Raw genomic sequence first — 17439 nt, 5'->3', positions numbered from 1 at the left:
CTGTCTTGAAAAACAAAACAAAACAACCCCCCCCAAAAAAAGAGCCTTGATTATAGTGCCTCTTTACAGCAATAGAACAGTAACTAAGACAAACACGTATCTTACAATGATTAAAGAAAAAGTTTATCAGGAAGACTTGATAATGATAATTTTATATGTGCTCAATACTAGACCCTTAAAATACCTGAAATAAACATTGAAAGAATCAAAGAGAATAATAAACAACTCCACAAGCACAGTAGAAAATTTTACAATTCAGAGAACTAGAGTTTTAAGTCACCTAATACATAGAGGACTTAGCACCATTGAGCTATCCTAATTGATAGTTTCTGACTATAGTATTGTTGTGGCTGAGATATGTACATGATCCATTCAAACAACCACATATACCACATATGTGTTATTTTTTGATTGGTTGTGATGGTTGGTCTCAAAAGGTATGTTGGCTTTAGGGGAGACAGAAAATGAATCTTTATTTGCATCAAGGAGTTGAAGTTCAAATTTGGAGATGGGGCTGAAAAAATAGCTCAGTGGTTAAGAACACTTGACTTGCTGTTCTTATACAGGACTTGGGTTCGGTTCCCAGGACCTACACAGTGGCTCACAACTCGTTTCAGTGGTTTTGATGTCCATTTTTTGGCCTTTGTGGGAAGTACATGCATGTGACACAAATATAGACACACAGGAAAAATATTCATACACATAAATAAATCTTATAAAAATAATTTAGAGCTGGTGCACTAGCTGGTTTTGTGTGTCAACATGACACAAGCTAGACTCCTCACAGAGATAGGAGCCTCGGTTGAGGAAACGCCCCCATGAGACCCAGCTGTAAGGCATTTTCTCTATTAGTGATCAATGAGGGAGTCCTGTCCATTGCGGGTGGTGCCATCCCTGGGCTGGTGCCCTGGGTTCTATAACAAGGCAGGCTGAGCAAGCCAGGGGAAGCAAGCCAGTAAGCAGCACCCTCCATGGCTTCTGTATCAGCTCCTGCCTCCAGGCTCCTGCCCTACATAAGTTCCTGCCCTGATTTTCTCCAATAATGCATTGTGGTCTGGAAGTTTAAGCCAAATAAACCCTTTCCTCCCCAACTTCCTGTTTGGTCATGGTGTTTCACTGCAGCAATAGAAACCTTGACTAAGCTGGCTCATAAAAGCTTCTCTAGGAAAGAGAGAAAACTGAATTTTCATATAACTTCTAAGTTCTGGTGTATTTTTTACCCTACCACGATCTTTATTTTATTGTTCTTTGTCTTATTTTACTGTTTGTGGCTTAAGCCAACACCAAAATCAAAACATTGAGACATTTAAAGAGTGCAACAGGCAGGTAAAAACAGTAACACTAGAATTGCAGGGGTTGCTGGAAATATTGCTAGACACTGAATCGTAAACTGTGTCTGAAATAGAAGTGGGAGAATTTTCTTTTCTTTACTTTGGCTGACCCACAATGTAATTCAAATGAAAACCAGATAGGTCTATAGCAAAATCAGAAAAACCGAACTGGATCACATGTAAACTGATCAATTGCTAGACAGATATTTGAGTAAGTCATCCAATGATTCTAAATCTAATACATATGTATACTGAAATTTATTATTTTAAGAATCACATTAATAGATGTGAAAAATCACATATCAGTTCTATTATCCAAGTTGAGAGTAGAGAACTGGGCGGGCGTGGTGGCACACGCCTTTAATCCCAGCACTTGGGAGGCAGAGGCAGGTGAATCGCTGTGAGTTCGAGGCCAGCCTGGTCTACAAAGTGAGTCCAGGACAGCCAAGGCTAACACAGAGAGACTGTCTGGAAAAACCAAAAAAAAAAAAAAAAAAAAAAAAAGAGAGTAGAGAACTGACAAAATTTATAAATAAAACTGCACAGATTGGACTAAAGGAAGTTTCAAGACTAATTAATCAGAAATACATAGATTAAAGGGGAGATGGGATTGAATATTAAGATTGCCTTAAAGTGGCTGAGGTACAAACTATCTTAGTCCATTTTCTAATGTTATAACTAAACTTGAGAGTTAGTGACTTATAATGAATAGAGGTTTATTTAACTTTTAAAGGCTCAAAAGTCTATGCTTTTAACATGATAAAACAAAGGGGATCTTGGTAACCTGTTATCCTTCCTCTGAGTGGTCTCCCTCTCCAGGGGACATGGTCAAATATGAGGCACCAGGGTACGTGTGAAAGTCATACCCCACTCTCCACTCAACTGTGGAGAATGTCCTGTCCATTGGCTAGATCTGGGTAGGGGTTTAAAGTTTACCACCTGTATTGTCCTTGGCTGGTGCCTTAGTTTGAGCGGGACCCCTGGGCCCAAATCTGCCTATCATAATGTTCTATTTGTAGGTTTCTAGGACCCTCTGGATCCTTCTTCTTTGCTATTCTCCCATGCTTCTCTCATCTAGAGTCCCAATAGGATGTCCTCCCCTCTGTCCCAGTTTCCTGGTAAGTGAAGGCTTTCGTGGGACATGCCCCAAGAGACTTGATACCCTATGAGCATATACAGGGGGAGGAAATCCCCCTCAGAAACAGTCATAGGGGAGGGGAATAAGGAGAAAATGGGAGGGAGGAAAATAGGGGAGGATACAAGGGATGGGATAACCATTGAGATGTAACAAGAATAAATTAATAAAAAATTTTAAAAAAAGAAAAGCAAAAAAAAAAAAAAACAAACAAAAAACAAATGGGATCACATGGTGAGACTGAGAAGTGAAATGTGCGTGAGTGTCTTAGTAAGGGATCATTGACAATGGGGGCGGGGCACATCCTGATGACCTTAAAAAAGTGTCTACCGAAAGCTCCATCTAAAAATTTCATCTAACTACTAATTTGATGATTAAGTTTCCACTAGAGGGAAGACGAGGGGATAGCACATTTAGCCCACATTACCGAACAAATTAGAAAGTAAGTAGAGATAGAGAAATAGCATCCAAACGCTATTAACAAGTGGATGTTGTGAACACTATTCTTATCCTGCGTGTCTTCAGTCTATTTCAGGTCATTTCTAACCATGTTGGGTCGGGAAGGTGGAGGGTAGGGCAGTGCAGAAAGAAGACACAGTGCTATATTGAAGAACACATCTAGTTTGTCTACAAGCTGTCTCCATCAGGGACCACATCACTAGCACAGCAAGTGCAGGAGCAGTGAATACTGCGAAAGTCCTGACTGTCACACTTCAAGCCTCTCCCAGGAATGTCTTATCTGCCGTCCATTAACACTGCCCTAGGCCAAGGATGTTCTTTATGAACTGCATGCAGATAAGACATCAAATCTTTAACACTTTGAGCTTCCGGTTTTATAAGACTTTACAGCTACTGGCTTCACTTACCTTTCAAAGAAAAACAAATGAGCTGACTGCATGCATTATTATAGCTAGGGAATTTAAATTCTTTCAGTACTAAACTGATAGGAAAGGCAAAAATTGAGATCAAGTTTTGGCATGGTACCAAGGGCAAGTAAAACATGTACTATGAAAAATGATTAATTTGGAGATGCTAGTCTACATCATGAATCACCAGGAGGAAAAAAAAATTGAAGGTTAATAGTTTTAGAAATGTGATTCAAAAGTGAAAAATAGAAGTGATGTAAAAACCTTAATATGCTATAAGAAGTTATTCAATTTATTATTCTATTACTATGGCCAATTCATGTCCAACCAAGGAGTTGAAACTGAGAAATCCTGCTAATCAGTGATGTTTAAGCAAATATAACTGAACGTTAACATTGTGTAATTGTATGTGAATATTACCTACATAGTGAGTTTTGACATATTACAATCTCAACATAAATAACATTTTTACCAACAACTCTTTTAAAAATAAGTATTTTTTGCTATTGTGATAAACCTCTTCATCTTTCCTCATTTTTATTACTAAATATAATGAAATTCAGAGTTGAGTATGATTTGATTGACATAGAGATTATAATACAGTTAATTGACATAATAATTTTATTAATGATTCAGTATAAAATCTTGCTTTTTATGTAAGATCAAGTCAGGATGACAGCATTTTTAGGTAAATAATCACTCCAAATATAGACTTTTGTTAACATGGGGAAAATGTTGATAATATAGGTTAGCTGTATTTCTGAAGAATTTATAGTAAGACCAATATAACACAGAGTAAAACTAAAAGCATATTGAATTCTGTGTAAAAATCCTTTAAAATGTCCAACTGTCAATAGAATAATGTCCTCAATACTACAGATTTAATAAAAACTCAATTTATAAGATTGATTGTTTCCATTTTTTGTTTTAAAATAGCTCTTAGTTTTCCATTCTTAGCTCATAGAAAAAAATAGGAAGTGTCTTTAGCAAATGAACTCAAGAGGAAAATCTTGAATATCTTGTCAGCTGCCCCAATTTCAAGAGACTAGGTGCTCTAATGGTTTGCAGCTAAGTCTCTGCTGTCTAAACTGGTTCAGTTTGTTTGTTTGTTTGTTTTGGCAGGGTAGCATAGTCTGAAAGATGGTTCTGGACACATCTAGCCTCATTCTAATAATGAAGGCTTGAATCCTTTAAATTTTTCTCTAATGAAGGATTTTGGGAGGTTCTCCTATGATAGCTAACACAGCAAAGCAGTTGAGTCTGCATCTCAAACTGCACATGTATATATAATTAGGTTCCTTAAAAACAAAACCTCATGTGGTGAGCAGCTTAAAGTTAAACCACTAAGGCAATATACAGAAAATGTGAATTATCATCATATAAAAATAAATATGCAAATGACTATAATATACATTTCCAAAATAGCATCTTTAATAGGACACCTTTTATAAGAAACTTTATAAAATGACATGCTTGAGATTGTTTTATATTTTAGAAGTACTTATAAGTAGTGGTTCTTATTTTTAAAGAGAAAAATATCTTTCTAGCCACATCTAAATAAATGGGATGTGGTGTGCACATGAAGAACGGGCACTTATAATCTGGTTTATTATAAATTAAAAATATCAGTTAAACAGGTTTTTATAAGCACTCTGCTCTGAGATACAGTCTGATTTTTTTTTTTCACTCAAGAAACTTTAAGTCCTCCGCACTTATGAGGCAGAGGCAGGTGGATCCCTGTGAGTTTGAGGCCAGCCTGGTCTACAATATGAGTCTAGGTCAGCCAAGGCTACACAGAGAAAAAAAAGAAACTAAGTCTACACAGAACAGTTGGGTTCTACCAGGTGCAATTTACTAACGCAACCCCACTAAAATGTAGTATTCTGAAAATATCCTAAGATGAGTGAATAAATTATAAAAGTGAACTTTTTTAATTGGGTAGAGAATTTAAATACTTGAGAAAAATTCTATCAAGGGCAAGTTTGAGAAAAGGGACTACTTAGATATAGAACTTAGACTGTATCTACTAATGGTTGTGTCCACTGTCCTGTACTTCCTTTAAAAATTAAACTAAGAAACCATTTTCTTTTTCTTTTTCTTTTTTTGGTTTTTCGAGACAGGGTGTCTCTGCGTAGCCTTGGCTGTCCTGGACTCGCTTTGTAGACCAGGCTGGCCTCGAACTCACAGTGATCCACCAGCCTCTGCCTCCCGAGTGCTGGGATTAAAGGCGTGCGCCACCACCGCCCAGCCAAGAAACCATTTTCTTATGCTCTCAAATTATATGGTTGGGAATTTGGTCAGGGCACAGGAGGGACTGTTTGTCTTTCTGTGATGTCTATAGCCTCAAGTTGGATGATTGAAACAACTCAGAGCCAGAAATGCTGAGAAATAGATTAGTGTCACGGCTCAGATGATTGGGAGGCGTGGCTTACCTATCCCTGCTGACCACGGCTTCGGTAGGTGGGCCCTCCTTGAGGCTCCCTGTTCTTACAGAATGGTTCCTGGGGTTTCAGAAGGTTCAGCTAATGCCGGGTGTGGTGGCCCACACCTTTAATCCCAGCACTCCGGGAGACAGAGGCAGGTGGACCACTGTGAGTTCAAGGCCAGCCTGGTCCACAAAGCTAGTCCAGGACAGCTAAGGCTACACAGAGAAACTCTGTCTCGAAAAACAAAACAAAACAAAAACAAAATAATAATAATAAGAAGAAGAATAAGAAGAAGAAGAATAAGAATAAAGAAGGTTCAAGCCAAAAGAATGTGTTCCAAGAACTCATAGCAGTTTGGTTTTTTTTTTTTTTAATTTTAATTTATGTGCATTGGTGTAGGGGTGTCAGATCTTAGAGTTACAGAAAGTTGTGAGCTGCCATGTGGGTGCTGGGAATTGAACCCGGGTCCTTTGGAAGAACAGGCAATGCTGTTAACCACTGAGCCATCTCTCCAGCCTTCATAGCAGTTTTTAACTGCCACAGTTAATACATTCGATCTAAGTCCCTGTAGCTATTGATTTGGGCTTAAGAGAGCTTGAAAAAGGGAATGCTTTGCTGATGGCAGAAACCATGGAATATTGTCCATCAACATCTACCGTGCGTGGCTAACTCATGACATTGCTCAGAGGTGTCCCTCAGCCTCATCTGAAACTAGATATGTTTCAAGTGGCTGCCTTTTCACAATGAAACATGACTGGAATGTCAATTTGGGGGGGGGGGTCTTAGATTCAAGACATAGAAAATTTTCACCTTCTATGACCTATCCTTCTTCTCAGAAAGTAGGACATGGAATTCCTTGACCTCCTTTCAAATCTGCAACTGCAAAGAATGTCACAATTACCAGCAGAACAAGAAGAAAGAAATGGACTTACAGGGCAGAGCCAGCCTGATAACTCCTGCTGTTCTGTGAAGTCCCATGCGCAAATATTGCTAAGTATTTCATTACGATCGTAAAATCTTTAAATAGGTTATTTATGAAGAAAGGATTTTTTTATTAAAAAAAAAAAGCTCACAGTTCTGGAGGCTTGAGGTCCAAATGGGCCCCCTCCATAATGAGGACCACTCCATGTCTGCACTGCCTTTGGTGGATAGTGGTGGCAGCAAAGTACATCAGAGTCAGGGGGTCACATGCTGTGAGGCCTGTTCTTGCTTGTCAGTTTGACCACATCTGGAATTAGCTAAACCCAAGTGGCTGAGTACAGCTGTGAAGGAGTTTTCTTAATTAAATCATTGCCAGTGGGAAGACCCACCTTAAGCCCAGATCGTCTGAGGTGGTGTGGCAGTTCTGATGAGAACGGCCCCATTGGGTTGCATATTTGCATGCCTCCTACCCAGCTGGTGAACTGCTTGGGAGGATTAGGAGGTGTGCCCTTGTTGGAGGAGGTGTGCTACTGGAGCTGGGATTTTAGGTTTCAAAAGTCTACTCCAGGTGCAGGGTCTCTTTCTCCATCTGCCTGTGCATCAGGATGCAGAGCTTAGCTACTCCTCCAGCACCATGCATGCCTGACACCATGCTCCACCACCATCATAGTGGACTCATCCTCTGAAAGTATAAGCAAGCCCTCAACTAAATGTTTTCTTTTATAGCATTTGCCTTGATCGTGATGTCTCCTCACAGCAATAGAACAGTGACTAAGACACATGGGAAGATCCATCTTAAATCTTGGAAAAAATCTTTGCATGCATGCCTGTGCTCTCTCTGGCATGTTCATTCATTCACTGGTGTAAGAGCCCACTTCCTCAGGATTCCAGCATACGCTAATGGCCAGCTGGTTCATCTAGCCTTCAGGTGGAAAAACTACTGGACTCTTAGGCTTTCTGTTGGTAGAAAGCCATTGTTAGACTAGCTATGCCACAGCTACTCTAATAAATCGCCTTCATACATATGTTTGTATACTATATTCTAATACATGTATGTGTGTGTGTCAGTTTGTCTGTCTGTCTGTCTGTCTGCCAGTAGGCTGATTCTTGAAAGGCTCCACAGCCACTCTCAGTACTGCCACTTTAATGAGCAGGCTCCAAACTCTGAAAGCATCGTAGGGACATAAGGCACATAAGGAGAGGAACACATCCCAGTGTTCTTTGAGCCATAGTGTTTTGGAGTCTGTTACTAAAAGCAGTTTTACTATATACATTATTACAGCAGCCTGATGCTGAGGAACTGACTGGAGGAAGCAAGCTTCCCCTGGTGCTGTTCCTCCTCAAACACTCGTAGGCATGTTGCATGGTCAGTAGTTTTTACACCTATTCATCGGCACTGGCCTTTTACAGTTGCAGTTTCGCTCTAAAGTAAGCACTAGTAAACTGGGCATGTTTTACATAGGTTTTCTCCTATTTGTGTTCCTTTTTTGTTTTGACAAAGACAACTCAATTTCTCATGTATTAACAGTGTCTCATGGGAAAAGCCTATGGTATGTGCTACGGTTTGGATATGGTATGGCCCCATCTAACACTATTGTTGAAATTCGGTTCCTACTATAACAGTGTTGAGAAGAGGTTGGTCTTTTACAAGATGATTTGGATATTAAGAGCATGGCTGCTGGGTATAGTGATGCATACTTATAACCCCAGCTCCACTTTGGAGACTGAAGCAGGAAGATTGAGTTTGAAGCTAGAACAGGCTGCAAAACAAGACCCCATCTCAACAAATTAATAGATGCATAGTGAGTAGAAAGGACGAGTACCTTTCTCACGGGGCTGGGCTAATTCTCATGGAACTGGATTAGACAGACCTACAGCAGGTTATCCTAAGTGAAGGTGTGCTGGATAGTTTTATGTCAACTTGACACAGATTAACTTCATCTGAGAGAAGGGAACCTCAGCTAAACAAAAATACTTATTAGTCAGGGTTTCTATTACTGCAACAAAACACCATGACCAAAAAGCAAGTTGGGGGAGAAAAGGGTTTATTTGGCTTAAACCAGTACATTGCTGTTCATCACCGAAGGAAATCAGGACAGGAACTCAAGCAGGGCAGGAACCTGGAGGCAGGAGCTGATGCAGAGACCATGGAGGAGTGCTGCTTACTGGCTTGTTCATCATGGCTTGTTCAGCCTGCTTTCTTATAGAACCCAGGATCACCAGCCCAGGAATAACACCACTCACCATGGACTGAGCTAGCCCACATTGCTCACTAATTGAGAAAACGCCTGGATCTTATGGAGGCATTTTCTCAATTGAGGCTCCTTCCTCTCTATAGGATATTCTCTTGTAGTGACAATTGTGTACTTTTGGTTTCTTTAAAAAACATAGAAATATGGGACTGTGTTTTCGTTTTCCTCCCAGGTGTGGGGATATAGGGCATGTGTCCTGGCAGGGGCGTGGTTTTGCCAGCTGCAGTTTCTGCAGTTTAGATTCTGGGGACTCTTCAGAGGGTATATAAATGCTAGAGCCCCAGTAGTTGGATGGCTGATTGGTGGCTGGATGCGGCCGGTTGTGGTTTATCAAGTAGTTGTGCAGAAAGAATGAGAAGAAAAACTTAGATACCTGACATCAAACATCAAACTTGCCCCAAGGAACTGGACGCTCCTAATCAGCAGGAAGTAGCTTAATGACAAGGACACACCCTTTCCCCTCCCTCTCTTGTTCTCTCTCCCCTGTATAGTATTGGATGCTGGAAGGGTAAAAGGAAAGAGATAGAGAAGGGTGGGAGAGAGAAAAGAACACACAAATGCCAAGGCCGGCTATGTTCCCTTTAGTAGTGACTGACTGGGGAGGGCCGAGTCGTTGTAAGTGGTTTGGGGTGGTGGTCCTGGGTTCTGTAAGTAGGCTGAGCAAGCCATGGTGAGCAAGCCAGTAATCAACAGCCTTCCATGGCCTCTGCATCAGCAGCCCCTGCCTCTGGATTCCTGCCTGTTTGAGACCCTGTCCTGACTTCCCTCAATGATGGACTACAATGGGGAAGTGAAAGCCAAATAAACCCTTTCCTTCCCAACTTGCTTTTGGGTCACAGTGCTTCATCACAGCAATAGAAACCCTAACTACGACAGAGGGCGTCCCATATGTTCTGCCTTTTCTATATATGAATGTTTGCCCTTCGGCAGCTTGAGGTCTTCATCAGGTCCAGCCACCTGCATGTGCAATCCCCAGCCTCCAGAACATAACACACAATCTGTCTCTACTTCCGACCGTCCCCAGTGTCAATCATTTCTTTATAGCAACAGAAAATGACTAAGACAGTATAGTAAGTCACAAGCTCTGGAGGCACGGAGGTCACATTTCCACTATTCACACCGACAGTATTGCTAACCTAGCCAATCAGATGCCGCCCTACAGGCTAGCAGTTCTCCAACGGTGCCTTGGGGACCTACCAAGGATATGCAAGGTCCAATCCACTTCCATAAGGGTATTAGGATGTTGGTTAACTTCTTCACCCTGATGGCATTTTTTCAGGGGTTGTGTTGAGAGAAGTTGAGGCCATTACTTTGAATGTTATTCAGATGTAAGCCTCTATATCCTTGTATTTTAAAATGTCTTTAGTTTCAACTTCTAAAGTAGTAATCTTCAGAAGATGTAACTCACCAGGTCTTTGGTAGTATTTTAAGAATACAAGAGATCCTCAAAGTTTGTATTATTTCCAGGTGCTTATTTCTCACAGTTCTGATGGCAGGAAGTCTCAGTTCAGCATGCCATTACAACTGTGTTTTAGTGAGGGCTGTTTTCCAGTTGAAGACTGGATTCCTATTGTACCTTCACACCATGCACAGGAACACATGGGTTCTCTGTGTGTCTTCTCATCTGCGAAGGGCTGTTATTGAGTATGAAATGTCCCCCATAGGCTGAGGGCTTGCACTGTTTTGACATAGGAGACTTAGGTATCCCATTTGCAAAGCGCTCTTCCTTCATGCTGGAGTTCCTACTATCACGGATGAAGCCACAGATGTTGTAAAACTACAAGCCCAAACAAATCCTTTCTCTCTTGTTACTTTTCAGGTATTTGGTCACAGTGTTGACAAAAGTAATGAGGCTCTGTTGTTATACCTACTGTCTGAAAGCCTCACCTCCTCACAGTACATCTGACGTTACAATTCTAGGATATTTAAGTTAGGGTAGACATTCAGTTACTAAGACTGAGGGTTATACTTAAAGCTGTCTTTTGTTTATAAATTATGGTTTCCAATTTTGTGCTTTTGTAGATTCCTGAGTGTGTGAAAGAGTGGGTCTCCTCAAATATATCGTGTGTGTGTGTGTGTGTGTGTGTGTGTGTGTGTGCGCGCGCGCGCGCGCGCACATGTGCCTTTTCTTGGGCTCTTTTCCTTCATTTTGTTGTTTTGTCCATTTCCCATGTGTTAGGTTTTGTCTTATCTTTTATTTTATCATTATTCTCTGGAATAATGTGAGACAGAAAGGGGTAGATCTGGAAGGGTAGGTAGAGAGGAACTGGGGGAAGTAGAGGGAGGGGAACCATAATCAAGATGTATTAGATGGTAATAAAAAATCTATTTTCAATAAAAGGAAAAAATGTAAAAACCAAACAAAATTTTAACTTCCCTGTTGTGGTTAAAACACCTTTTCATGACTTTAGACTTCAGTGACTTTGTATCAAGGAAGGAAGCGGCATTTTCTGATAACTCTTTCAGGAGAACTTTTTTATATACCTGGAAGAAATTTCCAAATAATTGTATCTGGGATAACAACTGAGGATCTCAGGATCTGTCTGACCCTATGGCAGGAAAAGGAACGTGCTTTAATTGCTTACGGACAGTAGAGAAGGAGGTGGGCTCACCATGAGAGTGAAAGGCAGCACGGCCTAGAGCGCGGCCTTTTCTACAAAGTCAGTGAGGTCTGAGAAGCTGCAGAGAAGTGGGTTGAGGGTGACTGGCGTGGGTCGAGTTTCTGGTCCACACAATGCAGGCACTATCAAGAAACACAGGCAGTGTGGATGCTGTGGAAATATAGGTGGGAAAGGAAAGTAGCAAGCATTTGAAATTGGCCTGCCACAGAATTCTGAAAACTAGAGAGGAAGAGACACTGACCATCCAAGGCAAGAATATTTCATTCTCTGGTTAGTGACTTCCTAGCTAAGATTGTTATACATTCAGAAACATAGAAAAAAGTAGGTATTTTCTACTTGTGAAATACTATATTGGGCTATATAAAACATATGTGCATTCCTACTGATTAAAGCCCAATAGAAGGGCTATATTATATACATTGATTCTAAGCAAAGTACTGTGGCAAGGCTCCATCAGGCCTAAGATGTAATTATTATCTATATCTGTCCATGTGCTGATGCCAGGAAACAAGAACAGGAGAAAGAGGAGGAGTCTTTAGAAGCAAAGGTTGTACCAGCTAAACTGTGTTGCTGTGCTGATGTGCTTGTGTCCTATAGGCAGGACTATGGTCAATCTTCCACTGACAGTTATCACCTTGATATTTAGTTACGGCAGTAAGGTAACAAACACAAAACCATACATGTACACACACGCACACATGCTTACACTGAAAGATTTATTAAGGAAATATAAAGAACCCAAGAGCAAACATGTACCATAACAATGGGACTTCCTGGAAGACTGGCAGTTACAAGAACCAAGCTTCGTGCTCCTTCTACCTACCTGACAAAACAGACTCTTTGCTTCTGCTTGCAAATCATTTTTTTTCCCTATTTTCTGTTGTTGTTGCTTGTTTTAGGCAAGACCTCACTATGTAGCCCTGGCTCACTTGAACTCACAGTGCTCTGTCTGCCTCTGCCTGTAGAGTGCTGGAATTTTTACAGGCACGCACCACCATGCCATGCCCTCCTACATACCAATAAAATAGGCATTTTCTGCATTTTCACTGTCAAAACCCCATAAAATACAACTTGTGAAGGTGGAAAACTGAAATAACTTAGTTTTCTTCCTCAGACATGATTCTCTTGCTTCCAAACTGTTGCTTTCCTCACTGTGTTCCAGCACGATTTATGAAAATGGGAAATTTATTCAATGTTTTCCCACTGCCATTAGGATAAATCTTAATGTGGCATGGAGTAGATTAGACTCACCTACATTCTGTCTCCTTGGCTGTGGTGCTTCTGTCTGTGTGAAGCATATAGACTCTGCCTCTTGCTGTTCAACATGACAAAGGTGTGGCTGCTCTGTTAGTCTGGGTTCAAGCTGAAGATGACAAGGAACAGAGCCATGAGGGCATACAGAGGAGACAAGCCTTTCCACAGCCTGTCCTGTCCTGTCTGAGGTACAGCAGCTCTTGCATGCTACCCCATCTCTTTGCTGGAGCTAGACTGGCCTTTCAACAACTGGAAACTTGCTTTTATCGTCTCTTCTTGGAGTTTATTTTAGTATTTCTTCTTTTGCCCGCATTTATCCACTAGGGAGAGGCTAGCTGAAGTGCTAAGGATCCTGAAAAGGACTGCTTGACCTTTGTGTAAAGTAACGAACAGGGCTGTCTTTCTAGAACTCAGGAGGCTGAGGCAAGAGGACTGCAAGAGCAAAGGCCAGCTCGGTAATTTAGCAAGACTGTCTCCAGTTAAAAGCTAAAGGTGGGGGAGGGGGGTTGGTAACTCAGTAGTATAGCACTTGCCTAGTATTAGCAAGGCCCTGGGGCCAATCCTAGGCCTCACAAAAATGAAAGATATGCCTCAATCTAACTTGTCATCATATCTGTTTCACAAAACATAAGTTCCATGAAGACGGAGACCAGATATACTTTAGAATCACAAGGCAGAAAACACCACCCAGCCCTGGTGCTTTCTTGGGCAGACTCCAGCTGTGTATGGACCTGCACATGGTCTGTCAGGGTCGCAGTTACTGGAGAATCTAAATAAAACTCGGTCATCATGGCTTCAGGGACACCTTCTCAGTGGGGAAGAGTTTCAGTGTAGGGGATGAGGACTGAATTGATACTCTCAATCATCTGCCACAGTCACTACACTGATTTAACTCCAGCTTTTCTTCAGTTATCCTCAGATGTTTTACAGGTGAATGGTTTCTAAAAGGGGGCTTGTAAGGAAGGAAAGGTGATGACAATTCTTTTTAAACATTTGTGTATTTGTGCATACACCAAATGTGAAGGCTTGCATGTGTGTGTGTGTGTGTGTGTGTGTGTGTGTAAAGGAGAGAGGTTAAACTCTATCCTCAGCAGCCATCCATCTTGTTTTTTGAAACAGGCTTTCTCACTCATCTGAAACTCACCCAATTAGACTAGGCTTGGCTGGCCAACAAGCCCCAGACATCTGCCTGTCTCTCCCTCACCATTCCCATTACAAGTGTGTTCCAAGAAGGGAGTTGGGGGGGGGGGCAGTGGAATGCAGGTTCTTATGCCTGCAGATCAAACACCCCCACTGGCCAGGGAATTCTCATTTTGTCTTCCTGAATTTTAAGATTCTTACTGTACTGCCATATACTTGCTGGCCACTGGACATATAGTTCATTTAAAGAAGCTGTCTGTTTCAACAGGACTGAAAAAGCACAAAGTTAATAGTACCGTGGTTTCCCCTTAAAAGTTCTCTTATGGTAAGGATATCACAAAAGAGGAAGACAGAGATAACATGTTCTATTTAGTCAGCAATTGAAACTTTGTGTGTGTCTGGTGATCTCTACTTAAAGATTTGTGAAAAAATTTAAAAGCTGCTGTATAACTACTGATACAAACTAGGTATTTTAATGATTTCTGAAGAAATTTAAATTCCCTTCCCTTTTTTTTCTTTTTAAATATGAACTACATTATAATTAACTGCATTAGGATCTCTAAAAACACTTATAAGGAGGGGCTGAAGCACATCTGAACACAACACTTTTGAGTCCCAGTGACAAGCATTTCCATGAAAACTTTTCCAAGCATGCATCAGTCTGGTAAGTGTGATTCATTCACATTTGATCATCCCCCCGCCCCACACACACACTGACACCAGATTGTGACCTAGGTGGCAGCTTTTAGTTTAAGCTAATTTGCTTTTAAAACTACAGGCCTGCAGTTTTGTTTTGTTTTCTGCAAACACCCTTTGGGTTGTACTACTTTTCCCAGCATGACTAAAATCAGAAATAATTCCTATTACTTAAAAAACCTGCACTTTTTTTTCTTTTGTTTGCACTTACAGGTGACTTGTAAGATTAAAATTATTGTGCTTGTTTTAACACTAGAACTATGGAAGATTATCTTTTCCTCTGGTAACTATCTGAGGTACATAATGCTCTTTGAATTCACTTTATATGAGGATTCTATTTAACGCACAGTGTAGATTAAACCCAGCCCAGATGACAAATGGAACACAGGTTCTAAGCTTAGTCCTTTTTCTACGTCTCTTAGTAATCATACTATCTTCCTCCTAGTTAGCTAAACTAGCGTTTATTATTTTCTGCTTCTTGTAAGAGCTATGCTACATGTTTCTCTCCTAGATCTAAAATTCCATGCTGCTGCAAAGTGAACATTTTCTCCATTTTTTTAATATTTACATGTTTTCCCAAATCAATCTCATTGTATATGTTTCCATTTATCTAAGAGCTTGCATTAGAGTTTTTGTGTTTGTTTTTTTTGTTTGTTGGTGAGACAATGTCTTCCTATATAGCCCTCGGTGGCCTAGAACTCAACCAGGCCAGCCACAAACTCAGACTTCTGTCTGTCTCTGCCTTCCAGTTGCTAGGATTAAAGAGGTGTACCACCACCTGTGGCATCGCATGAATTATTCTTAATTTAACAGTCAACCACTTATTATGTGTGCCTGGGATTTCTCACATCTTTCCTGGAGAAAGGTTTAAAAAAAAAATGTCAGTTGGAATCCAGTATTCTTGAGTTGAACACTTTAAATGTTTTGTTGCATATATTTTACAACAAAAACTTATACTAACCACACATTAACCTCCCCCTAACATTTTACACTTACCATTTAAAATCTCATCACAGTTGTTCTGGGCACAACACTGCCCCTCTTCTCCCCCAAAGGACTCCCTACTCACTTGTTATGGACTCTTTCTTAATCCTACTTAAAACTCCAGGCTCTAACTCTCCCTAGCTGTTAGTTACTAGGGAACTAACTACTAGGGAAGGTAATTATATATCCTGGCTTTCCAAGTGTTGTTAGTTCCTTGTTGCTTCCTTGATTAATAAGCCTCCATGTTATTAGCAAGAGTTAAAAACGTTACTCACAGACACATTACAGTAAGTATGAAGACAAAGTGATGTGTCACAGACTTATAGGTTTCCCTTTCTAGAAGCAAAGGTTATTAACAAGCCAATTCCAGCCCTAGAAGAGACTTTCACATTCTGAAGTAAAATTAAAAGTGAAAGCGGACGTATGTTTATAAATAGTTCACTGAAGTTGTAATCAATATCTAGAAACAGTGTTGCCTACGATATGGTGAAGTAACAGTGTTTAGCCATTAAACACGTTACAATCCACTAAGGAACTTAATGATTGTTACCTGTTGCCTTATCATTCTCAACCCAGGCAATTCATTAAACACATAAATAGCAAAACTTGTGAGGTACACGCAGGAAAAACCTTGTCAATGTATTGTGAGTTGGAGTAACAGAACTCTGTCTTTTGACTTCAAGAATGAGACTCTCGCTGTGGTGCAACCTTTACCTTTAATCCCAGCACTCTGCAGAAGCAGGCCAATCTCTGAGTTCCAGGACAGCCTCTCTGGGGGCGGCGGGGGAGGGGGGAGGGGGGAGGGGGGGGCGGCGCAGAGCGGAGAGAAGACTTAAGACAAAGCTCCATAAGCCCTGCATCAACTTAACGAACAGCACATGAAGTGTAAAGTACTCCTCAGACTTGTAGCTTCCCACCTGGAGCCTGACATTTAACACCTATACTCACCTAAATAACCACCACCACTTTCTCCACGTAGCATATAGATATATTGATATAGGCTTCAGAATCCCAAGAAGCATATATGGAGAATGTACATTCGTTGATTAGACAAAAGCTACAGTTTGGAGACTCTGTTGATAGTTGTGATACATAGTGTTACTTTTAGAGGCCTAAGTTTCCACTGGTTCCGCTATGCTAAGTAGAGGCGCTAGCTCTCATTTATTTATACCTGCCAAGCAAAGTTGGCTTTCGTCCTCTCCGGACGTTGATTCTGCCTCATCTCTTTCCATTAGACTCAGTTAAAAAAAAAAAAATCAACAAATGAGCTCGTTCAACTTAAGAGGCCAGTAGTTTTCCAGCCCCGACAAGAGGTCAGGGTAGCGCTCGAGGAAAAAGGCAGCGAGCAGGGATTGCGCTGCAAAGTGTTGACCTAACCGCCCCCACTTCTCCAAAGTGCCTTTTGCACGCCAGTTTGGCTCGCGGCGCACCTTACTGGCGGCGGCGGCGGCGCGCGAGCTCAAGGCTAGAGGACCGCACGCTACAGCAGGTCGGGGACGGAGGGAGGGCAGCGCGAGGCGGGTCGGCGTCGGGCCGCGGCTCCCGAGCAGGCTCGCCCGCCCTCCCGCCCGCGGGAGGCCCAACCTGCGGCCGCAGACCAGGGCTAGCGTTCGCGCGGGGCCGTTAAGCGCGGCCGGAGGTGGGTGTGGCCTGCTCGCCCTTCCCGCCTCCCGGCGACGCGAACCCCGTGCCTCTCGCCTCTCGGTTCACCCCGGCCCGCCCAGAGTCCGCTCCGCGCCGCGCGGCTGGCCCCGGGGTCCCCGGCCAACCCCATCTTCCCTCACCCCGCCCGGGCGGGGGAGGGCGGGAGGGA

General features: G+C 41.8%; 1 protein-coding gene across 1 annotated transcript in view; it reads right to left on the bottom strand.

Annotated features, from left to right (window-relative positions):
* Positions 1-17357, bottom strand: part of LOC311582807 (uncharacterized protein) — a 353760-nt gene extending 336403 nt beyond the window's left edge. Inside the window, exons 1-2 of the mRNA XM_084756109.1 lie at positions 16341-17357; positions 11544-11674 (exon numbers count right to left, since the gene is read on the bottom strand). The gene's annotated coding sequence lies outside the window, so the exon portion shown is untranslated. The remainder of the gene's footprint in view (positions 1-11543; positions 11675-16340) is intronic.
* Between the last annotated feature and the right edge of the window lie 82 nt (positions 17358-17439).

The sequence above is a fragment of the Acomys minous genome (assembly GCF_964271855.1).
Source record: "Acomys minous genome assembly, chromosome: 14".
NCBI classification, from domain to species: Eukaryota; Metazoa; Chordata; class Mammalia; order Rodentia; family Muridae; genus Acomys; species Acomys minous.
Note: the sequence above shows the minus strand (reverse complement) of the source record. Positions and strands in the feature narration are given on the sequence as shown.